Here is a 25,481-nt window from a genome sequence, read left to right as displayed (position 1 = left end):
CAATTTGCTCTTGGTGAAGCCATTCTGGCTGTCTTGGTTCACTTCCTTGTCTAACATGTGCCTTGACATTACTTCCAGGAGGATATTTTTCATGATCTTCCCAGTCACTGAGGTAAGGCTCACCGGGCTGTTGTTTCCTGAGTCTTTCTTTCTACCCTTTTAAAAAATGAGAGTGATGTTTCCGTTTTTGCAGTCAGGAGGACTTCACCTGACTTCCATTACTTTTCAAATATGATTGAGAGTGTCTTCACAACTCCATCAACCTTTTCCCTTAGGACCCTGAGACCATGTCATCATGCCCCTTAGACTTCTACCTGTTCAGTTTCATCAGGGGTTCTTGAACCTACGCTTTGCTTACAGTGTGAGGTACTGTGCTCCCATTGTGTATGTAGGTCATTTTTTGTTTTTGCAGATGTTCAGCCACTTCCAGGAAAGCAGGGCACATCACAGATAATGGTTTCTTGGGAAGACAAATGCCATCACTCCAAACATCCCCACCTTCCTCTTACTTTAACCCAGGTTTTTATTGCTGAGCATGACATCATATGTTATGGAATATCCCTTTGGCCAGTTTGGGTCAGCTGTCCTGGTTCTGTCCCCTTCCAGCTCCTTGTGCGCACCCAACCTCCTTGCTGGCAGGGCAGCATGAGAAGCTGAAAAGTCCTTGGATCTGTGTTAAGTACTGTGCTGCAACAATTAAAAATGTCAATGTTATCAATACTATTTTCATAAAAAAATCAAATCAACATCATAAAAACCTCTACAAAGAAAATTAACTCTATCCCAACCAAATCTGTGACACAAAACTTTGTGGAATTTTTAACTTGTGTCCATGGGCACAGCTAGATTGAAATTGAAAGTTCTCATATTACCTCCACCCTTTGTTTATTTCTTATTTGCTTCATTATCAGGAATCATTATCATTAATAATTATTATGAGTACACTCATAATATTAACTTGTATAATGAAAATCACATATGGTGTTGTTTTGTTGTTTTTGTTGTTTGTTTATTTTTCCATGTAAGGCATAAAAACAAATAAGTCAGGATAATTATAAATTTGCATGGTATAAGAAAAACAGTGTTTATAAGCTGATTCAGTACTTTAAATTAGTCAGTATTTCAATCAAATGGAGCTGTTATTTGAAAATGTATTAATATAGTACAGCTGGAAAAATAAATGCAACCTGTTGCTCTTTTAAAAGAGAATTTCCATTCTTTTAAAAAAAGAATATCCTTACATTAATTCCAAAATACCACGGCTTTATCTCAGACTTTATTCTTTGCTGGCATACATAATAGCATCAACAGAACAATAGTTTTGACATGTCATCTGTATATGATTAAAACATCAAAAATATAAAGACAAAAGAAAAGGTATAAACTAATTGCAAGAGAAGTTGCATTCAATTTCCATATAGAAAATTTCCAAGTAGGTGGTGTTATATGGTAGGAATATAGTTTGGAATAATGTTGTTAACTTTACTTTGCAAATTGTAGATTTACCATGTAGGTTGCAAACGTGCCCTTCCTAAAACGAGCCAAAATGAGGAAAATACTCTAGGCTGTAAAGCAAAGTTAATCATGTGAAAGTTACTAAACCATGTTGGTGGCACAGAGAAGATGGGCCAGCTGAACTGTATGAAGTCTTTTGTCTTTATTATGAAAATGCAACAAACACCCTGGCTAGCTCTTTACATGCGGGTTGGATGTTTGACCCATATGTTAAATGGAAATGTGTCTTCTGAAATCAGTAAATACTGATTTACACAATGAGACAAAGGTATAATAACATCATTCCATCAGAAGCAGTAATGTCTGCAGGTCCAGAAAATTAAATCTAAATTCTTACCAGCATTTCTTTCATTAAGTCAGAAATAATCAGGACAGTAACTAAGTAAAGTAAGCCCCAAACACCTGTGCATTAAGGGGACAAGGAAGGAGGTTTCTGAAGAATTTCCAAATTTATGGTTCGAAGATGGAGCACAAAAAAGACTGCAACATACTAGGGAGGAAAATCCCTATACATTTAACAAATTATTTGAGCTGTGTAATACTGTGGCTGGTGCAATACTTTTATCTTGATAAGGGCACTAAGAACAAAACAAGAAAATCAACCTGCTCTCTGAATGCACATTGTGTGAATTAGCATATTAACAAACAACAAATGTTGCTGGAGACACTGTCAAGTTACTAAAATTCTGACAAAAATAAAGTTCTTGTGAGGAATAAACTTGACTTTGCAAAGATTAGAAGCTATCGAGGGTGAGGAAGGGGAGTTGCAATTATCAATTTCAGCTGAAGATTCTTCAGTGAAAGCAAAGGTCGACTAAGTTTATACAGAAGAAAAGGTTTCATAGGCAAGCCAGAATCAAAACCAGATATAAAGACCAGCTTTGTCAACAAAACCTTAGGGGTTGTCTTTAACCAGGTGTCATGGATTTAATGTAAGTAACTTTTTTGTTATAATGCATTTTTATTATTCAAGTATGTTAAAAAACAAAATGTTAAAGCTTTATTAAAGGTCCATTAATGGGGGTGGGGGGTAGTTCTCTAATTCTAGCATGTTATAGTCCGGGTCATTATCATTTATCAAAGTATACAAATAAAGGTTCTGTAATAGATTGATCTGTTGTACCAGCACAACAGATTTTTTTTTTTTAATATTTAACTGTTTTTTTTTCATCTAAGAAGGATACTTCATTTATTAATACAGTGCTGCTGCTGACAGATCTTTATTTTTATTTTTTCTTTTCCTTTTTTTTATTTTTCTTTTTTGGTATTTGTATTTCTTTTGGAAGGGAATTATGAAATGCCTATGACAGTTAAAGTGATCAGAGCCTTAGGGCTGCAACTTACAAAAACCATCTATAAAAAATAAGAGAGGCATATTTAGTGTAGTAACACAGAATGAGTTTTTCCTCTGGAAAGTAAACTATAGTTATATAAGATCTCTGTATCTCATTACTGTGCCCTTTCCAATAAACAAGAAAATTGATAAGTGCATGCATGATTATGAGTTTTATATACAGGAGACTTTCTGTGTTCCTATTGAAGAGTAATTTTTTGTTCAGTTGGCCATATATATGTGACATCTATATTCACAATGTCAAAGATAATACTGAAGAATTAAGGGTATTTAAAAAGGATAGCATTACAGGCTTTTCTATGCTACTAAAATATATGGTGATCATGTGATCACCATAAATATCACATGATGTCTTATTATGCTGCAAAGAAGGTAAAAAAACAGAGATAACATCTAATTTTTATCACATTTTTGTTGAGAGAAATCAAGTGATTGATTTCAGCAGTGCTTGTTGGACTAATGAATGTCTGGAATCACCTGTAAACCCAGGTGATAATAACCTAGTAATATCAATATCCGTGGAGTAAGATTTTATCTTTTAAAGTCAAAACCTGGAAAGTAAAGGGAAAAACCATAAGAAGATATTCTGAAATAGAATTACAACAGTGCAGAAATTTTCCTCCCAAAGGCATTTGGTGCTGCTCTTAGTTGAAATAGTTGATGTATCTTGAAATTGATAAAGCATTGCAGTCATAGGCTTGTCATGGTCCTCTATTAGCCTTGCATGGCTAGATCCTGTAAATTTTTCAGTCTCTTTAAAGTGTCATTAATGGACATCCATTTTTGTACATCCAGACGTCAGGGAATAGTGATCCCACAAGACAGAAACTGTATTCCTTCCTCAAGATCACACTTTAGGATTTTTCCCCTCTTACAGAGGATCTGGTATTGAATTTTATATAGAATGGGTAAATGCTGCAGTAGGAAGGCTGTATACACCTTGGCTGCTGAGCTTGCACAATTCAGAAAGGTTTAAATCAAAAGGCAACAGAGCGGCAAGAATATGTGTCCAGAAAAATGAGAAAGGAAGTGAAATAATGAATTCGTATTTTTTAACTATATATTATTCTGATATACCAAAATACTGAAGGATATTAATAAAATCTGATGCAACCTATTAAATTTCCCATTTAATACAATTATTTAAATACATCTACCAACTATAAGTGTATTAGCATGTTAGAGGTTAATATGTTTGCAGTGGAAGAAAAAATGGTGATACAATATTTTACAGAAAATAAAAAATATTTTTCAAAGTACAAATTGAATAAAATGCAAATCTGTATCATATTTATTTGAAATACAGAAATTTCAGCATATTGATAAACTAGCGTGTTATAAAACAATAACTTCTCATGTGACTGCAAAAGGAGGAGTTAATTACAGTTTAACCCAGACTTGTAGAAACAGCTGGGAGAAGTCTTGCATTCTTGTTCTCATGGGGGACTTCAACAAGAAGCAGTCTAGGAGGTTTTTAGAGTGTGTGGAAAATAGCTTCCTGACACAGCTGGTGAGTGAGCCAACTAGGGATGGTCCTCCCCTTTTGCTCATAAATAAAGAAGGAATTGTGGGTGATGTGAAAGTTGGAGGCCATCTTGGGCACAGCGATCCCAAATTAATAGAGCTTTTGATCCTTGAAAAAGTAAGAAGGGAGTTAGCAGAACTGGACTTCTGGAGGGCAGACTTTGGCCTGCTAAGGACACTGGTTGATGGAGTCCCATGGGAGACAGTTGTGAAAGATAAAGGAGTCCAGGAAGGCTGGACACTTTTCAAGAAAGAAACCCTAAAGGCACAGGAACAGACCACCCCCACATGCCAAAAGATGAGCCAGTGCAGAAGAAAACCAGCCTGGCAGAACAGAGAGCTGTGGCTAGAGCTCAGGAAGAAAAAGAGGGTTTATGACCTTTGGAAGAAGGGATGGGTCACTCAGGAGGACTACAAAAATGTTGCGAGGCTGTGCGGGGACAAAAATAGAAAGTTGCTCTTCTCCTGTCCACCAGTGCTGTAACCCTGTTGTAGATGGCCACCAGATTTGTCAGGCACGAGCTGCCCTTAGTGTAGCCATGTTGGCTGTCACCAATCACCTCCTTATTTTCCATGTGCCTTAGCATAGTTTCCAGGAGGATCTGCTCCATGATCATGCCAGGTGCAGAGGTGAGACTGACTGGCCTGTAGTTCCCAGGGTCTTCCTTTTTTTCATTTTCCCTTTTTAAACATGGAGGTTATGTTTCCCCTCTTTCAGTCACTGAGAATGTCACCAAATGGCCATGACATCTCAAATATGATGGACAGTGGTTTAGCAACTTCATCTACCAGTTTCCTTAGGACCTGTGGATGTATTTCATCAAGCCCCATGGACTTGTGCACCTTTAGATTCCTTAGATGGTCTTGAACCTGATCTTCTCCTACAGTGGTTGGTTCAGCATTCTCTCAGTCCCTGCCTTTGTCTTCTGGGGCTTGGTTTATGTGTTTGGAGCTCTTGCTGGTGAAGACTGAGGCAAAAACGTCACTGAGTACCTCAGCCATTTCTGTATCTCAGGTAACCAGGTCTCCCACTTCCTTCTGGAGAGAGCCCACAATTTCCCTAGTCTTCCTTTTATCACCATCATATTTATAGAATCCTTTCTTGTTGCCCTTGGCATCCCTGATCAAATTTAATTCTGCCAGGGCTTTAGCTTTCCTAACCTGATCCCTGGCTGCTCAGTGTCTCTATATCTCTCCCAGGCTTGCTTCCACCCTCTGTAGGCCTTCTTTTGCTGCCTGAGTTTAGCCAGGAGGTGATCCTTGCAGGCCTCATGGAGATTTTGCCTGACTTCTTCTTTGTTGGGATGCATGGTGGCAGCTCCTGATCTCTCCTTACAAAGACTGCTTCTGTAGCCATGCCCCTGTCAGCGTCTTGCCACCTGCACACAGTACACATATATATGGTCAGAGAGAAGGAAAAAAACAGCACCATTTGTAATGTTAATTCAGCATATGAATCATTTTGTTAATAAGATTTCAAGTACAGGCTGATGCTATTCCACTAATGAGTTTAATTCAGCTCAATTTTTTTTTTTTTTGGTAGGAACTTAGCACTATAAAATAATTTCATTCCTGTCAGTCTTTTTCTCATAACTTATTATTGCACTTGCATTTGCTATCTTATGAATTGTTCCCATGGCAGTAAAAGTAAGATTTCATTCACTTTGACTCCATTTTTTCTACTAAACTTGAATCACTTATTTTTATTGTTGAAGGATGGCAAATTTAAACTGCATTATGAAAATGCAATAATGTACTCTGTATGTTATTGGTTCATATCTATTTCATTTTTAGCCATTGTTGAATAGCAATTGAATAATATCACTTTCCATTACAAGCAGTCTTTATTAACCTTTGGGAACTATTTTTATCCATTCTGATTCCAGTTGTTTGATAGAAACACTTGCATTGGTTGCATTGGTTTTAATTTATTAGTGAAAGAGCTGAGTTAGCAGCTATGGACAAAAATAATAAACTAAGAGTAATTTTCTGTATTATTTCTAACTCTGCTTTCAGCTTTAATATTTAGTTTTACCACAGAGAAAAATTATACACTGTGTAATAGTCTGATAGCTTGGGTTTCATTAGAAGCCCAATACTTCTCACATCTGTATTAGTTGAAATGTTACTGTTCACATTGCTGGAAAAGGAGGAAGACACATTTGTGTACACCTGAAGGGATGCAAGACACGGACTCCTGATGGTTCTTGAACAGAAGATGTTTATTGCCCTTTTTCGCTACTACATATACTTTCCCCGTAGCCCCACGCGCTGTCCACACACCCAAATCTGTCTTACAATTGGTTAGAGACCCTCAGACACGTGCCTCAAGCCAGCCAGCAAATGGCCACTGCCCAAAGCTCATCTTTAACACTGTAGCCAATTTACTTTATCTCGACCTTGCTCAAGTTTTTGGTTCTACTGCTGTTTTCCTCATTATCTCTAACTCAGGGACATGTGAAACAGCACAAAGCTCCCTGCAAATTCCTTTCCCACATACACCTTTGAGTTAATATGAAAGTAAAATATCCTCGAGTTAAAAATTTTGCAAATCTGTATCAGAAACTGTATATATAGACAGTCTAGCTAATACTCATAATATGTGTTCCTTGGACAGTGAACTGCGCATTAGTTAATAGAAACACATAAGTTTCACATCTGTCGACTTCAACAAAAGTCCAAAAAAAACTATTGTAACTCCTAAAAGGTTTTACACAGTTGCAGTTCAGGAGATAACAAATGCCAAATGATTTGACCAAATAAAATGTTTCATAAAGTCTAACAATTCTGCTTGCCAAAAATCATGGAAGCAAAGAATCACAGAATCATAGAATGGCTTGGGTTGGAAGGAACCTTAAAGATCATTTAGTTCCAACCCCCCTGCCATAGGCAGGGATGCCACCCACAGGATCAGGTTGCCCAAGGCCTCATCCAACCTGGCCTTGAACACCTCCAGGGAAGGGGCATCCACAACTTCTCCGGGCAACCTGTTCCAGTGCCTCACCATGCTCTGAGTAAAGAATGTTCTACTAACATCTGATCTAAATCTCCCCTCTTTTAGTTTAAAATCATTCCCCCCTGTCCTGTCAGTCTGAATGAGCAAAAAGCTGTTCTCCATCTTTTTTTCTCTAAGCCTTCTTTAAATACTATAAAGTTGTAATGAGGTCACTCCAGAGCCTTCTCTTTTCCAGTTTGAACAGCCCCAACTCTGTCTGTCTTCATAGGAGAGGTGCTCCAGACCTCTGATCAATTTTATGGCTCTCCTCTGGACCCACTCAAAGGGATCCACATCTTTCATGTGCTAGAGGCCCCAGACCTGGATACAGCACTCCAGGTGGGTCCTCAAGAGGGCAGGAGCAGAGGGACACAAACACTTCCCCCAACCTGCTGGCCACTCCTCTCTTGATGCAGCCCAGGATGCAGTTGGCCCTCTGGGCTGCAAGAGCATACTGCTGGTTCATGTTGAGCTTTTCATCCACCAGAACCCCCAAGTCTTTCTATGCAAGGCTGCTTTCAATGAGTTCTTCTCCCAGTCTGTACTCATGTTTGGGATTGCCCTGACCCAGGTGCCACACCTTGCACCTGGATTTGTTGAACCTCATTAGGTTCACCTGGGCCCACTTCTCAAGCTTGTCCAGGTCCCTCTGGATGGCATCCCTTCCTTCTGTTGTATTGACTGCACTACTCAGCCTGGTGTCATCTGCAGTCTTGCTGAGGGTGCACTCAATCCCATTGCCTATGTCTTTGATAAAGGTATTAAACAGTACTGGTCCCAAGACAGACCTGAGGTACTGTTCCTGAGGTGACACCGCTTGTCACCATCTTCCACATGGACACAGAGCCATTGAACACCACTCTCTGGGTGTGGCCTTCAAGCCAATTCCTTCTCCACCAAATGGTCCATGCTTCAAATCCATATCTCTCCAAATTTGGAGACGAGGATGTCATGTGGGACCATGTCAAAGGCCTTACAGAAGTTGAGGTAGATGATGTCAATTGTTTTTTTAGTTGGTCTTCCCTTGTCAACTGATGCAGTCACTCCATCACAGAAGGCCACCAGATCGGTCAGGCACAATTTGCTCTTGGTGAAGCCATTCTGGCTGTCTTGGTTCACTTCCTTGTCTAACATGTGCCTTGACATTACTTCCAGGAGAATATTTTTCATGATCTTCCCAGTCACTGAGGTAAGACTCACTGGGCCTTTGTTTCCCAGGCACAATCTGCACAAATGATGCAGTCCAAAATTCAACGTGTTTATTTATTTATTTTTTTCTCTATAGACAAGATCTTTAGCACCCTGCAGAGTTTAAAAATAAATAAATAAATAAAAGGGTTCAAAGAGATGTATCTCATAGTAATATTATTAAGTATTATAGTTTATGCTTTTATTCTTAAACACTGGGCATTGTAAATTTTTCCTGAATCATGTAAAAGACTTAGAAAAAGTTTCGTTCACATTTTTTATTTTCAGGTACTATATGAGGTGCATATGTATATAACACGTATATGTGTTTGTGCTAGGATATGTATATTTATATGTTAAGACACAATGTTTTTGAACTTCCACAGGAAAATCTGAGTTTCTTAATCAACATGTCAATACATTTATCATCTTTTAAAAACCGAGTTAAATTATTGTTTTGTCCATAAGCTCCAGGGATCATGTTTACATGTGAGGAGAACATCAGTGTAATTTGATTATCTGGATTATTTAAAATATTTGGGCAGTGATTTCAACTTCAATGGTCCATTGGGAAAACCATAAACCCAGCAAAGAATGTGGGCAATATCATTTACTTTTCTGACAAACTGGACAAGCTAGCATTAGTGGCTCCCCATGTTCTGGAAAGAGTGAGAAAGGATCTTATGGACAATATATCATTTGTAGGGATATATATGGGATCTACCTTCTTCAGCTATGAATCAAGCAAAAGGCAGGCCCTTTATCTGGGTTGTTTGGTTGTCATTGCCTTGATGAAATAATTTAATGAAAAAGGAACTAAGTATCTCATGCAGATAACAACTAGAACAAGCACCATCTCAAAGGACCCATTCTTCTCAGGGCATTTCATAAACTACAGAAAGGTGAAATATTTCATGCTCTTTCCCAGACTCTTTGAATGTCTGGCTGAAGCCAGTTTACAAATTAGCCTTCCAGCTAAGTTAAATAGGATAAAATATACACTTAGTAAAACCTAATAGCACTCCTGTGGCAGTTCATTCACAAATCTGAAACACACATAGTGATCGTATTCCTTTGTTAAAAATGGAAGGTGGCTTGTGCTGCTCCAATATTGTAGAGAGAGAGTACTCTTTAAAATGAAAAATTATTTTTCTCTCAGGAAGAAAGTTCTTTGCCCTTCCTGAAAATTTCCTGTTGCATATATACATTTATTTTTATAACAGAGAGAGCATCAAATCCAGAATTTACTCTATTTTGTGAAATTATTTTCTCCAGAGTTCATAAGATCTAGTTTAAAATGTTCAGGATTTAAAAAAGAAAGAAAAACAAACAAACAAAAATAATTTGATTTCTAATGAATTTTTATAAGACAGGAAAGGAAAGTGAAATTTCTATTATTATTTTAATAGTTAGATACTTTCTTCATTTTTTTCCTTTTTCTTATTAATAAATGTTATAATATGTGATTTGATGAACTCTGAAAAATCTTTATTTTCCAACTTAAGTGTCTGTATAAGAGAACTTTTGTTTATACGTATATATGTATGTATATATATAACTTTTTAGGTTGGAGGTTTAATAGAACAGGATAAGAAAAAAGAGATGAGAAAAAGAGAGGGGGGGGGGGGAAAAGCAATGAGTCATGAGGGACCATGCAGCTGAAAAGTTAATGATGGAATTATAGCCTCTTAAAAATGTAAATGACACCATGCAGGAGAGCACATTGTATCCATGAAATGAAAAGAAGAAATGGCATCCAAGGCTAAGTGCAGTGTGAATGAAGATATTACTAACTAGTGAACAAAATGGCATAGTAACTTTCAGCTTCAACTGCATACAGACAAATTAGTCAGTTTTCCAACACTGTTACCACCATGGTTAAGTCTAATAATCTAAATTTGATTTCATTTGATCTGGAACTCATTGCAATAGTTTTACTGTCACTGTGACCATATCCTATTCCCAAACCTGGAAGCATTAATTGCAGAAGTGGTGGATAAGGGTTGAAGAGGAAAGGGAGACGTTTATTTTAATTTGTTTGGAAGAAGAGAAATGAATTTATACATAGGAACAGCTATTATTTTTTAAGATTCTGAGGCTCCTTAAATTTAAATCAAAGTGACTTAAATCTTATATGTCTTTAAACTCATAGATAACAACTCAAAACAAAATATTATAGATTTGCAAATGAGGCTAAATATAGAATTGTATCCCTAAACTAGTGAAAATGCAAGACAATTTTATCTGCACCTGCTGTATCGTTTCTTTTTTTTTTTTTTTTTAAAGTTGCTATGGGCTGCTGCATGCCACCTAGAATCAGTACATAAAAAGAGCCAAAAACAGTAGACACAAATATACATTATATGCCTAGTTCTTTTTCCTTGACCCTAACACTCCCGGAGGCTTTAAAGGGGTCAAATTAAGTTACAAGCAAGCAGGAAGAAGCAAAAGAATAGTAAAAAATTTTCTAATGGTTTAATGTTTTCTCTCTGAAAATCTTATTAAAAATATTTTTTTCTCAATAGAAAATATTGAACTACTGTCATGATGAAAGAAATCATCACTTGGCACAGTTTAAATAGACACTATTCTGTGGTTCAAATTATCAGCTTAATCTTCCATTTTGAGAGTGTTTACACCAAGCAGTGACTGATTAACCAAAGTAGTGGTAAATGGTAGCAAAGGTAGGTATTTTGCTCAATCCATTCTATCTGACATAATATGCCATAGTAATAACTCTCTAACTATAGTAAAATATTTTGGAAATTACAATTTATAATGTGATCCTGCTAATCATTGTTTTTGTGGTAGTGGTGAGTTAGCTATTTTCATTCCTACTAAAACAGAAAATGAGGTTTCTTATTGTGGTGGTTTTACTCGGGTGGGCGGTCAAGTTCCACCACAACCGCTCTCTCACTCCCCCTCCTGAAAGAGGAATGGGGAGAAAATATGATGAAAAGGGCTCAAGGGGTGGGATAAGGATGAGGAGATCGCACAGTAATTATTGTGACGGGCAAAACAGACTCAGCATAGGGAGACAGTAAGATTTATTGCCTGTTACTAACAAGCTAGAGAAGTGAGAAACAAAGGAAAGAAACCCAAAGCACCTTCCCCCCCATCCACCCTCTTCCACCTCCTCCCCCCGAGCGGCGCAGGGGTACGGGGGAATGGGGGTTATGGTCAGTCTATAGCGCTTCTTCGCCGCCGTTCCTTCTTGATCACTCTCGTACCCTGTGCTGTGGGGTCCCTCCCACAGGACGCAGTCCTTGCTGAACTGATCTGGCATGGGCTGCCCACAGGCAGCAGCTCTTCAAGAACTGCTCCAGATATGGCTCCGTACCACAGGGTCCATCCCTCAGGGGCAAACTGCTCCAACCTGGATCCCCCACGGGCGGCAGCTCACCCCAGACCCCCTGCTCCTGCCTGGGCTCCTTTCCATGGGCTACAGGTCCGGCCCGGAATCTGCTCCGGCAGGGGTCTTCCACAGGCCGCAGTCTCCATCGGTGCAGGTCCACCTGCTCCACTGTGGTCTTCTCCATGGGCTGCAGCGTGGAACCCTGCTCCACCGTGGTACTCCATGGGCTGCAGGGGGACAACCTGCTTCACCATGGTCCTCACCACAGGCCGCAGGGGACTTCTGCTCCGACGTTGCACCTCTCCCCCTCCTTCTTCACTGACCTTGGCGCCTGCAAGGCTGTTCCTCACTCCTCTCACTCTCCCAGCTGCTGTGTGTGCTGCAGCATTTTTTTTTTCTCCTGTCTTAAATCTGCTCTCACAGAGGCACAAAACAACATCACTTATTGGTTCAGTTCTGGTCAGCAGTGGGGCCCTTACCAAACATGGGGCAGCTTCTAGATCCTTCTCACAGAAGCCACCCCTATGGCCCCCTGCTACCAAAACCTTGCCACGTAAACCCACTACACTTATAAAATAAAGTAGGTCAGGTAATTTTTTAGAGGTGTTTTTGTTTGTTTGTTTTTTGTTTTTTTGTTTGTTTTCTTTTTCTGTACTGGGCATGAAAGTACTGGATATGGTGTGTTTGCCGCACAGAAGGCCAACTGCTTCCTGGAATACATCAACAGAGGTACAACCAGGAAGTTGAGGGAAGTGATTGTCCCCTTCTACTCTGCCCTCATGAGGAGCCACCTGGTGTACTGAGTCCAGGTTTGGGGCCCCCAGCACAAGAAAGATGTGGACCTTTTTGAGTGAGTCCAGAGGAGGGCTACAAAGATGATCAGAGGTCTGGAGCACCTCTCCTATGAAGAAAGGCTGAGAGAGCTGGGGATGTTCAGCATGGAGAATAGAAGGCTCTGAGGAGACCTCACTGTGACCTTTCAATACTTAAAGGGGTCTTATAAAAAAGATGGAGAAGAACTCTTTACTCGGATAGATCATGATAGGACAAGGGAGAATGGTCTTAAGCTGAAAGAGGATAGAATTAGACTAGACATTAGGAGGAAATTCTTCACTGTAAGGGCGGTGAGGCACTGGAACAGGTTGCCCAGAGTTGTGGATGCTCCATCCCTGGTGATGTTCAAGGCCAGGCTGGATGGGGCCTTGGCCAACCTGATCTAGTGAGTAGCATCCCTGTATATGGCAGGGGGATTGGAGTTAGATGATCTTTAAGGTTCCTTCCAACCTGAGCCATTCTATGGTATGATTCTGTGAAGATGCTCTCAGAACATCCTGAGAACATCTCCAAAGCTCTTCTTTATGTGAATTGGTTTGTCACATCAAAATTTCAGTTCATCACCTTGGCTTGTGTATGTTACACTGATAGTTTGTGTTTAATGGCTAGGTGAGCTGCAGTTTGCTACCCGGCCTTGAATTCTGAATATTTTCACTCAAGCTGGTACTGATGAATTTAAAAATAAATGACAATAACAAAAAATATTGTGAAGTAAAGCAAGCTGAAGTTAGTTTATTATTGTGACATGTCCTGAAATGAACATTCTTACAGAAAAACTCATCTTTTCATGAAAAAACTTCATCTGTCCTAATTCACTGAGTGGGAAGCTAAAGACAATTATCTACTGATTATTACAGCAATAGCTGGTACATCTATAGCTACAAGGATATCAGTGTTTCCATTATAAACCCTGTTATTCTAGGTTCTAAAAACTGGCAGATTATTGAAAATTGACACAAAAGTTAGAAGATTAGAAACAACCTTTCTGAAAAGAAATCTTGGTATCCAGCCATTTGCAGATTACATAATTGAAGAAGGGTAATAGTTTGCTATTTAAGCATGTATTGTGCAGGCTGTTCAGTTTAGAAGGACTTCACTGAAAATACCATTTACCTTACAGTAAGTCTCCCTATATTATTTAAAATATAATTAAATTATTTTCTTTACAATATATTTATCAGGAGTATAAAAATGTTACACAGGAATTCTAGTAACATTCTAGATGACATCATGTAAGGTTATATTTTATCTTCTGTTATAATAATTGCCTCTTTTGATTCCTTCTGGTATTGATTCCGGTTCTGTAGGGCATTCAACCAACCCTGTTTGGAGAAACATGGGGTTGTTCTTTTTGAACAATGAATTTCTGGAGCTTTCAGCTTCAGCTATCTTCAAGGGGTCTGAACAAATATCTTCAGAGCCGTGGTACATGTATCGCCAAATCTGTAAAGCACAACAGAGTTATGAACTAAAAACATTCTGATAACCCTTTGACTTATTTCGTCATAAATGTATAAAGACGTATTCTTATATCTATGGAGATATTCTGAGTTTGAAAGAAAAGAAAAAAAATAGTCCGAAAACCCATCCATTTCCATTTTTCCATTGAAAGATGGGAATATAAAGTTAACTTCCTAAAAATCTAAAGGAGGGGATAATAAGTCAATTAAAAAACTATCTAACACTTTCTACAGATTCATGTGGTTGGGAAGGCTCTTTTTACCCTTATTACCTTATGTTTCTAATGAAAGGATTGGGAGAAAAAGCCCAGACATGCTTGCTATCAGAGGTACAATAAAAAAGACAATAAAAGGAGAAGTTGGCAACTGCAAGAGTGTAGAAATAGTACCAACCAAGCATCAACTCTGCAGCCAGTCACATTGAAATTCCCATATTTCTTGCTTCTCTTTTAAGTAGGGGAAAGGCCATAAAACAAAGCAAAGCAAAAAGACCAGAAACATTCAAATGAGCTAAAGCCTGCAAACCAGAGACAAGACATGTTAAGACACTGATATCTTGTAGCTATAATATTCAGTTATGTCCTAAACCAATATTGTAAATTTTTGCATGTCAAAGAGCATGGCTTATGTGTTTTGTTTTTATTCCTGGATTGTTTAAAAATAAAACAAATACCAGCAGACGGGTCTTAGTCACGTCAATCACAAGATATAGAAAATTTCAGAGGGAAAAAAATAATTTTTTTATTATTTGAAATTTTATAATGTAACTGTTTTTAAAACATGAACGTGTTATCTAAACAGATTAAGTCAGCAACAGTCTACCTGAATAGTCTATCTAAAATGAAAATAAGATGAAAACTGAGAAGAAATTAAATTTGGCATCAATGAGACAGACAAATCCTATATTTCTGAAAGAAATTTCTGGATCATAATGTAAATATTGTCCGAGTTCCTCTGCTAGCAACCACCTTTTTTCTCCTGAATTCTTTCCTGAGGTTTGAGACCTTCTTGTCATCATTAGTGCTGAACAAGCCTGTATGTTGGGGGTCTGTATACATGAGAGGTAATACTGATTGATTTTCAGAAGAAGAATCTTATTTTAGAACCAGGAAGTGCAGGCTTACTAAGAACAAGTAAATGCGTATTCACAAATTTGTGTGCTATAATCTTTTTTAGTTGAATTAGACTTGCACAAGATGAAAACAGTGTGACAGATTTGCTAAAAATCAAAGAGCAATGCAACATTTCATTCTTACATTTCCAGTGACACTTTTTTCTGCTTACATTCAATTTCAACAGACATTTTTGGAACAATTCTGTGAAAACCTAGCAGTCTTGCTTGTTTTGTCTGTGGCACACTAAGTCTTGCTGTAGAGGAAAACAATGTTAGGATGTTGTATTACATCCACTGTTGATTGGTAGCTGTGGTCACTCGGCTCCCTGCAGGCATAACAAGTACTCCTTAAAACAGCTTTCTCGTGTGCACAAATTGACCGTACCACATTGTTTTGATTATTGAGTTTGGCAGAGACAGCTGATGAAAGTTGTAACGCATTTTCAGTAAGTACTCATAAAATGCATGTTTGGAAGATTCATTTTTACTCCTTTGATTATCTGTCTTTGATAAAGACTATATGCTTAAGTGATAGCAGGGATTTTTATTGTGGCAGAAATGCTTTACAAGATAGTATTATATTGTTCCATATGATCTCAATTAAGTTGTTGTGGCTACATTAGTGGGTATGGTGGCATCTTACATTGAAAATTTCATGACTGATTGCTGGTGCTTTTCTTTTGGCTCTTTAACAGACACTGTGTTGTCAAATGAGTCAAAGAGAAATTACTTCTCTTCAATATAAAACTGGCATTCAGAAGTAGTGTTTGGAACACTTCTGCAATACTGGGGCTCATCAAGAGGATACATGACTGGCACATATGGTTAATCTACTGACTGATCATATGTCTCAAGTGTACTCTTATGCCTTCCAAAATTTCAAGACAGTTTCACTGTCCTAAAACTTCATAATAATCACTGCTTGTTTCCAAAATCTTAGAAATTTGGCTATGCTTTTACTAATACCATTGTGGGCCTACTTTTGAAGATAAAATTCAGATCTAGGGGTAGGTTCTGATTATGACAATGACATCCTAAACTTACATAGGAATTAAAAAAAGATTCTGAAGAATAGTGTAATTACTATTATATACACTATGTATAAAACACCTCAGTGAAATGTAGAGCAAAAACAATTTTTCTACTGACCCTAATCAGTCTACTGACCCTAAACCTAGAATTCATGGATAACGTTACCAAGTTGCTGCATGTTGTGGTTTAGAAGGTTTGGAATTTGTCATCAAAGAATGATGTGACTGTCTCTGACCTGCTGCTCCCTTTCCACTTCTCATTCATCCTCTTCAGTTGCATCTATGTTGGGAAAAATTATCCATCTTTAGCCTTATGGCAGCTTTTACAGTTAGAAAGTTTAAAGGGACTTTGTCAATATTTATATTTGTTTGAATATCACCCTCCATGTTGCTGTAAAACTGAAATTATGCACTATGCACAATCACAGAATCACAGAATGATTGAAGTTTGAAGGGACCTCTGAAGATCATCTAGTACAACCCCCCTGCCAAGCAGGATCATCTAAAGCACATTGTACAGGATGGCATCCAGGCGGGTTTTGAATATCTCCAGAGAAGGAGACTCCACGACCTCTCTAGGCAATGATCAAATCTGATGAAAACATTGGTACTGAAATTAGAAAGGGCAGCTATTTAATCTGTATCCCTTAAAATGCAAAGAAACAAAGAATACTTATGAAAAACAGCAAAAAATGTTTGGTTGAACAGCAGTGCTTATGGATAGAACGCAAAAATGTTTGGATGCAGATTTTAAGGTAAGTGGACTGCCTGAGCTCCACTGGACCTGCATCTGAGAGACAAGCAGGTATGAAACTATTGACTTAAAATTTAAGTCAATTAAGTCAAACTCACAATTGACTTACAGTTTACATCTATTCATTCAGCATGTGTTGGCTGATAAAATATATGCACTTGATACTGTGTATTTCTGGCATTCTTTTCAGAGACATAGAAAAATCTGTACCAAATAATGAAGAGAACCTATTAGGACATCATCTTTGGTCTATTTACTCCGGTATCTTCAGTCATTTTCTAAACATTGTGTTTTGCTCTTTAAGCATTTATATTTTCATTTTTTTTTCATTAAAAATAATACATAACAGAATGAGAAAATACTAGAAAAACTTCTCAGATAAAATTACTCAGTAAATCTCTCATTTTCTTTGCCTGTAAGTTGCCAGTTAATTTACTTTGATTGTCAATATTGCTGGGGATTGATTAGACTCATGCGACAGCACCTTGTTCTCTGTGAATTGTCTGTGAACTTCCTGCACTATTCTTTCTGAACGTCATATGATTTATAATTAACTTTATTTTATGTGAGGTCTATCCAAGTCAGAAAATACTGTTTCTACTCCAGGACTTTTTTTTTTTTTTTTTCCTGAACCGATAAAGAGATTCAAGAAGGCCATCAAACAAAGAAATCCATATTAACAACTTTGATTGTCAGATCATATTCATGCTTATCCTGTTTGTTGTTGTGCTTTTTTTTCTCTTAGAACAAGAGTTTCTGGCACACAAATATTCACACATCACACAAAATAAAAAGTCTGGAAAACACTATAAAATCAGATGAACAGATTTTATTCAGAGAAATGTTTACAAATACTCTTTTCATGTTATCTATCCAGTTCTTAAAGCAGGAAAATACATAATGAAAAAATGTCAAAGCTCTATCTCTTCTCATGTTAAAACTGTTTTAAAATACATTTCAAAAATGTAATTTTATTTTATTGACATAAGCAGAGCAGATGTATTTCTCAACATTTTAAATTTCCACTGGAATCATGAGTAGTACATTTACATAAATTATCTGACCAAGAACATATATAGTGGTTACAGTTGTGTATTCATTGAAAATATTGCAAAATTTATACATAAATACATGTTGATCATTCATGTTGTGTTATTAACACAAGTAGGTTAGTAGTATTCTTTCTTCTCCTTCACTGACCAACATATTATGAACATTATTATTTAAAAAAAGATTATTTTTTATTAAAAACATTATTAAATGTTGCTGTGAAATATGAGATATAGATAACATTAAAAGGTACTAAATTCCAAAGAAGAAACAGAATATGAAGAAAGTAAGCAAAACTGAATGAACTGTATACCATGAATACTAAAATGAACTATTTTAAGGAAGTCTGTAAGCAACCTGTTGGTATTTTGCTTAAGCTTTTTGTGTTGTGCATATTGTTTTATTTTTATTTTATTTTTATTTTTTAACCTAAATTAAATATTAATTTCTTTATTTTTAGTTCAAGTCATATTGTGTTTGCTCAATATGTGGGTTTTATGTGTCTCATTTTCTCAGAACTCTGAAAATTATCTTTTAAGTCTGTGGGACATAATTGTAATAACTACTTGTTTTCCATGTCCTCTGTTAGTTATCATAGGTAGTGCCACCTTTGTTGATTACACAGCAGATGCAAAACGTAATCATAGGTTTTTTAAGCCAAACTAAATGTTCTTAGTAAATATTTCAGAACTTTTAATTCTTTAGTATCAGTCGCAACAATGCATTGTGGCTTATAAATCACACTTCAGTACCAGTTAATTGATTAAGTTGTAAGAGTTTTCAGGTAGTGCAATAACTTTATCCCATGGGAGAAAAAAAAAAAATGTTCTGAGTGCCTAGCTAAAAATCCTAAAAATGTAATAATGAAATAAATAACATAATATAAAAATTAGGAAAGGTTTGAAGTTGTTAAATCAGATGATGGGAAAACTGGCAGTCACAAGAGAAGTGACAAGTACAGTCAAAATGTTTCGGAAGCAAACTTGAAAACAACTTTATTTCTGCCATATAGCTTTCAGAATAGCCTTCTGATGCATTTCAAAGCAGTTTACAACGTAGATATGTACCATTATTTTCATTATACACAGTTGATTGTTGACACTGATTAACTTTTAACGTTGTTAATATTTTCATACCTTGAAGTGAAAATCCCATTCCATCATATGTGAGCCTATAGATCCTAAAAAAGCTCTTTCTCCTAGCCTTTCCTTAGCTATTTTCTCATTTTCACCTGAAATATCAGAACTTATTCTGCATTTGATAGTCTGAAGAAAGGGAGTAGGACCACCACCACTGAAAAACGTCCACTAAATCCTTCAATAGAGCAAAGGAGATGTCATTCTTCTACCCATTCAGCAAACGTCACTGAAAAACCTACAGAACAAAAAGGACAAAAGTAAGAACAGAAGAAGCAGATTATGAATACAGATGAGTAGAAAATTTGTTCTTCATTCCCATTTGTTTTAAAGCCAAAGATATTTAATATGCATTTATACCCATATTTAATGAGATGATCAGAAGTCAGTTTGAATTATAATCTGCAGCCTAGAGTTGAAACGGCTTTAAGCTCTTCAATGATGGTCCAAAGTCTTAACCTTTATTCTGGAGGGGCAGTTCTATCTGTATTTCTTCCAGAGGAGGAACTGCTCAGCAGTAGAATATATAAATTGTTAAAAAAACTCCTTGATGTCATTGCATACATTCAGATCTCTAAAAGAACCAGTCATGAACAAAAACTGAATTGTACTCCAACACAGATACACAGTCTACATCATCTGAAAACCAGGCCAGGATTCAAATCCCTTTAGACACAGACTATTTGACTGGGTAAAATATATTTGATCAGAAGTACAAATGAAATTATAATGCTGGTGGTGGAGCACTGGTGAAAGGAAACTAACAGAGGGACAGAAGAACTGTTTAGTGTACGTCTGTATTCCAAACACTGTTGATTAGTATATCTAAACTAAACTAGTGGTTTTTTTTGCAATAAGCTTTTGTGTAACATGATAGCATATATTGAAAAGAATCACATCCCCTTAAAAAAATAAAATAAAAAAATATAAAAAAAGGGGGGCAGATAACTTGATATCCTTTCCATAGTCCTTCAGAGTCACATTAGGCACAGGAGGTCAGAGATGAGAAAAACATACTGATGGAAAAAGACATTAGAAAAATCAGAAAACAGTCAGACTGCTGGTATTTTAAAGAAAGTAGACAAAATTCAGGATCTGAGCACCTCCTACATGACCTTATCTGTAAAATTGTGAAGGTTGTTAACACCAGAAACAATATTACAGAACTCTCAAGGATACAGAAAACTTCTAACAGACCCTTCCATCTCACACGCTCCCTTCCATCTCACACGCTAATGTGTGTACAGATGCACAATGTTTTCTGAAGCAAAACGAAAACATTACAATATCCAAATTAATTATATGAAGCCAGATTTTATATTTTCACAGGCAAGAAAGTTAGCTTGTAGAATGCTGCGATACATCTAGTCAGAGTGTATCACATCATATGTTCGGCATTATTCTACAAGAAAAAAAAAATCTAATCACATTTATTAGCTGTTTTATTGGTTACTAGAATTAGGCTGATTTGTGAATAAAAGAGAGCATTCCAGTTAATTGCTTGTGTTGGGAATACATTTTCAGGTGTCTGAATAATTGGTATAAACTAGTGTTCTTAAACTTCTAAATACAAAGCCTTTTAAAGTGAAGGAAAAAGAAAAAAGAAAAAAAAAAAGGAAAAAAGACAAAGTCACCACCAACTTGGTATTCTGATCCACAATTCTTTTTCCAACTCTTCACTGTCAGTTGGTGGGAGTTCATATGATTAAAAATGGTACTCAGAAGTATTTAGGCAAAACTATTTATTATGTGTTTTCCCTCCAGTGAATATCACTGAAGAAGATAGAGAATCATATCTTACTTCCTCTAGACACATATTTCAAGTTGATGTTTTGGGCTTTCAAAGCCTACACTTTCCCTGAACCCCTCATTTTCTCATACTTTAAGTAGCACGGTATTCATTTTTGAAAAACAAAAACAATTTAAAAAAAAAAAGTTTCCTGTTTTTATGTAGAAAAATATACTTGATATTCTCTGAAAACCACTGCCAGGTTTCAGAATGCATCACTGACATCTGCACCCTTACAACAACCTCCCTATAAGGATAGAAATACACAAAGAATGCCATGCAAGAAATTAGGATTCAGAACAGAAGTATGTTGATATCTATTCTTACCAAATGCATAGAAAGGTTGGTTCATTCTACTTTTTTTTTTCTTTTTCTGAAAAGCCTAATATTTTCTCTCCTTATATTAGAATTATTATGTTTTCAACACAGCACAATTTGATTATTTGTTTTCTTCTTCATAGTTCTTTTAAAACCACAATTAGCTTTTCACATTTAAATTTATATAATTGGAGCTGACATTAGTTTTATTGGCAGAGAATGAAGCAGTGTTAATTTGTATTCCCTTTATGGATATAAATGTTCATGATAGCCTTCTTAGTGGAAAGATAGCAAAGCAAAGAGAACTTGAGATAGTAATATATTTAAATATAACATGAGAAACAGGTAAATTCTTCAATTAGCAAGCAATTAAATTTAGTAATTATTCTAAAATGACTGATACTTCTTTTAGAAAGTGCCTTTAACAAGAAGAGGGATATTAATAATCCAGTCTAAAGAGGTTGTTTCTGTAGATAAAATAGCAGAGCATTAGCTTAAACTAGTTCTTCAAATGTAATCAAATATGTTAAGAAAAATACCTTTTTCTGCCAATATAGGTGTGATTATTTACTTTATTATTATTATTATTATTTTTTAACCAGTCTGTTAGGACAGCAATGTTTTACACCCTAAATCAAAAGAGTTGTGCTTAATAAGCAAATAAATAAAATGAATAACCTTTGTCAGATCTGACAAAATATTTAAAATCTTACTTAATAAATACTCTTATTAAAGGTCTGGAAGGACAAGCCTGAACAGGTTCAGCAGCTATTCTTTTTGAAAGGTGTAAACTTCACTCAGTGTTATTATATATGTGCCTGTAAACATGAGACGAGAATTGCAGATTTTCTGTGTTAGAAGTGCAAAGAAATCTGAGCAGCGAGAAAAAATAAATAAATAAAAATATGCAAGTTTGGAAATCATCCTTCATTTCCTCTTAATGAAAAATGAACCTTATCTTGTAGAATACCATATATGATTTTTATGACAAGTAAAGAGGCTTTTCTCCATTCAGATAACTTGGATTGTGGATTAACTTGGTGGAAATGCAACTCAGGGTTGAATTTTCAGGACTTCCACTATTCCTTCTTTATTGAGAGCTGAACACGCAGCTGATGAAGGAAAAGAATGAGATAGATGAGATGGAAAAGGGAAGATAATGACTTTTTTACAAAATCTAATGTGAGCATAAAGCATGAAGATGATGAAGAAGCAGAGGTAGAGAGATATGTACACTGGTTTCTGTTATTCTGCCTAAATCTGTATGTCTTCTGTACTGTATGAAGTGCAATTGTTTTACAAGCAGAAGTCTGTGTTATATGCATCAGTTTACAAGTCCTTAAGAAGCAAACTCTGAAATAAGGTTGAGTTTTTTAAAACCAATTTGAGATTATTTTTTTTTTGAGCATACACACTGATGATATACATGACTAAGATAGCTGGATAGTAGTTTGCCCCATTCTTATGAAGCCTTTACAACATTTTTTTCTTTGACTTTATTTACGTGCAATCTTCTTTTGTTGCATGCAGTCTTAAACTGGTTTCTCACATGTTTTCAGTCTTCCCTTCTAAAAATCAATTACATACTGCTTCTTAGATTCTTTTCCAACACTTTCTTTTCAGCCTCCTGCTGACTTAACATAGTGTTGTTGCAGCAGCTCTAGATATCTTCATTTAAATTCACTCTTTTCTTTACAGAATTACTTTTCAGTTCACTTCTGTAAAGCAGAGATGTCCATCTACTTTATGAATTTTTAAATACCACTTTTAAGATTAATGCTGGGCTCTGAAAAGCACAGTTGTAGGAGGCTTCAATGCATTTTCTTGATGGGTTTTCTGAGGTGTTCCATAACACAGAAGTGCATAAGCAGATGTCATGACAATGAGTAAGGAAGAAATTGAGAAAATAATTGAACAAAAAATGTTATTAGCCAAAAAGTCAATAGAATGTGCACTGATAACACTGTGCCCTGGTTTGGCTGGGAGAGAGTTAATTTTCTTCTTAATAGCTGGTATGATGTTGTATTTTGGATTTAGGATTAAAATAATGCTGACTACATGCTGATGTTGTAGTTGTTGCTGAGCAGTTCTTACACTGAGTCAAGGACTTTTGGCTTCTCATGTTGCACTGCCAGCAACTAAACTGGAGATGCACAAGAAGCTAGGAGGGAACACAGCCAGGGCAACTGACCCAAACTGACCAAAGGTATCCCATACTTTATGATGTCATGCTGAACAATGAACCTGGGGATAGCTGCTGGGAGACTGGCTGAACCTCAGCTGGTGGTGAGTAACTGTTGTGCATCACGTTGTTGTTGTTGTTGTTGTCGTTGTTGTTGTTGTCGTTGTGGCTGTTGTTTTATTTTATTTTTTTTTTCCCCCTTATTATACTGTCTTTATCTCAGTCCATGAGTTCTTCCTTTTTCCAGTTCTCCACAATCCCACTTAGGGGGAATGAGGAAATGACTGGCTGCCTGCCAGGTTAAACCACAACACCTTGTTATATCTTAAGAGACAGATTATGTTTTCAGTTTTGTGTTTGATTTCTGATGAAAAGATGTCACTATCTTCAAGACAGATACAACTGTCTTTGTGAAAAACTGATCCCTCTAAAGCAATTTTTTTTTCGTATTTACAGCAGGAGATACTATACACCAAGTTGGTTTTATTTACACTGTTCTGGTTCCCTGTACGTTGATTCCAATATTTATGTCTGGTCAATGCCAATTATTTCTTCTCATCAGTGTTAATTAGCTACCTGCATACTCCAATAGCTATGCTACCAAGAGTTTCTCATTTTTTTTCCTTAACTTTTTAAGATAAGCAAAAGAAATCTACTCTGATTTCTGTGGATAACCAGGAGAGTGAAGTTATTTATGGAAGATGGTATTTGGGTATGCTGGTAGAAGAATTAGATTCTGCTTGCTTAATATTTGCAAGGTTTTAGTAATAATTTACTCAGCAGAATTGTGATCAAAGGATGTGGTTGTTTAGAATTTTGATAATTGTGAATTACACAGTAGTTTGTTTATGGGTTAATTTAGTAGATGCTTGTCATGTTCTTGGTTGCATAAGAATAGACTTCTGTGAACTACTTGCTAGAAATCTTTAGATATTTCAAGGGCTTCAATCAAGCACTGTCATTTCATATGAGGGCTCCAAACTTCTGAGACTCATGCTCATAATACTCCGAACATATTTAATATATTAATTTTCAGAGCATTGGGTACTGACTTTTTGCTCCCAATCTTTTGCCTAGGAGAAAAATTGGCTGCATGAAGTGCTCCTGAGTTTAGAGGCTAAAGAACTGAAAATGAAACTCACTGACTTTCATGCCTTTTATGTGCACAGAACTGGGAATTAAATGGTGCACAACTTGATCTGCAAAATTTTCTAAGATTTTGAGATTAGACCCAATATAGCATAGAAATGTATCATTTCTCACTGTTCCCACATGCCTACTGATGTCTGAACTCTGTAATCTTTGAATCAATCCCACTTGTTTAAAGAGATTCATGAGACTGAAGTCAGGCAGAAAGAATCCTTCTCGTCCTTCTTATAAACACTATTTGAAAGATTCATCATCTTTCTACTTAATTAATGCAACCATTTGCTAACCATTAATCTAGGAAGTCTCTTTCTCTTAAACATGAATGACAGTTCAATGTCTGTGTCAACTATTTCTATAATGTGTTAAGCAGATGGTCTCAAAGGAATGCAGAATTTGTGAAGGTATATCAAAAATGGTGTTGTGGTTTAACCCGGCTGGCAGCTAAACACCACACAGCCGTTCGCTCACCCTCCCCCCTCCCTCTCTGGGATGGGGGAGAGAAACGGGAAAGTGAAGCCTGTGAGTTGAGATAAAGACAGTTTATTAAGACAGGAAAATAATAATAACAATAATAATAATAATAGTGATAATGGTAATAGTATTAACAATAATAATGTGTAAGAAAACAAGTGATGCACAATGCAATTGCTCACCACCCGCTGACCGATGCCCAGCCTATTCCCGAGCAGCCGGCCCCCCCACCCCGGCCAGCCACCCCTATATATTGTTTAGC

General features: G+C 36.6%; 1 long non-coding RNA gene across 1 annotated transcript; it reads left to right on the top strand.

Annotated features, from left to right (window-relative positions):
* Positions 1-1,456: 1,456 nt before the first annotated feature.
* On the top strand, positions 1,457-24,663 carry LOC310893546. Its single transcript, XR_014579083.1, has 4 exons — positions 1,457-2,447; positions 11,102-11,260; positions 16,799-16,902; positions 17,315-24,663. It is a non-coding gene; the product is annotated as an uncharacterized lncRNA (long non-coding RNA).
* The last annotated feature ends 818 nt before the right edge of the window (positions 24,664-25,481 follow it).

The sequence above is a fragment of the Anser anser genome (genome assembly GCF_964211835.1).
Source record: "Anser anser genome assembly, chromosome: 2".
In the NCBI taxonomy this organism is placed as follows: domain Eukaryota; kingdom Metazoa; phylum Chordata; class Aves; order Anseriformes; family Anatidae; genus Anser; species Anser anser.
Note: the sequence above shows the minus strand (reverse complement) of the source record. Positions and strands in the feature narration are given on the sequence as shown.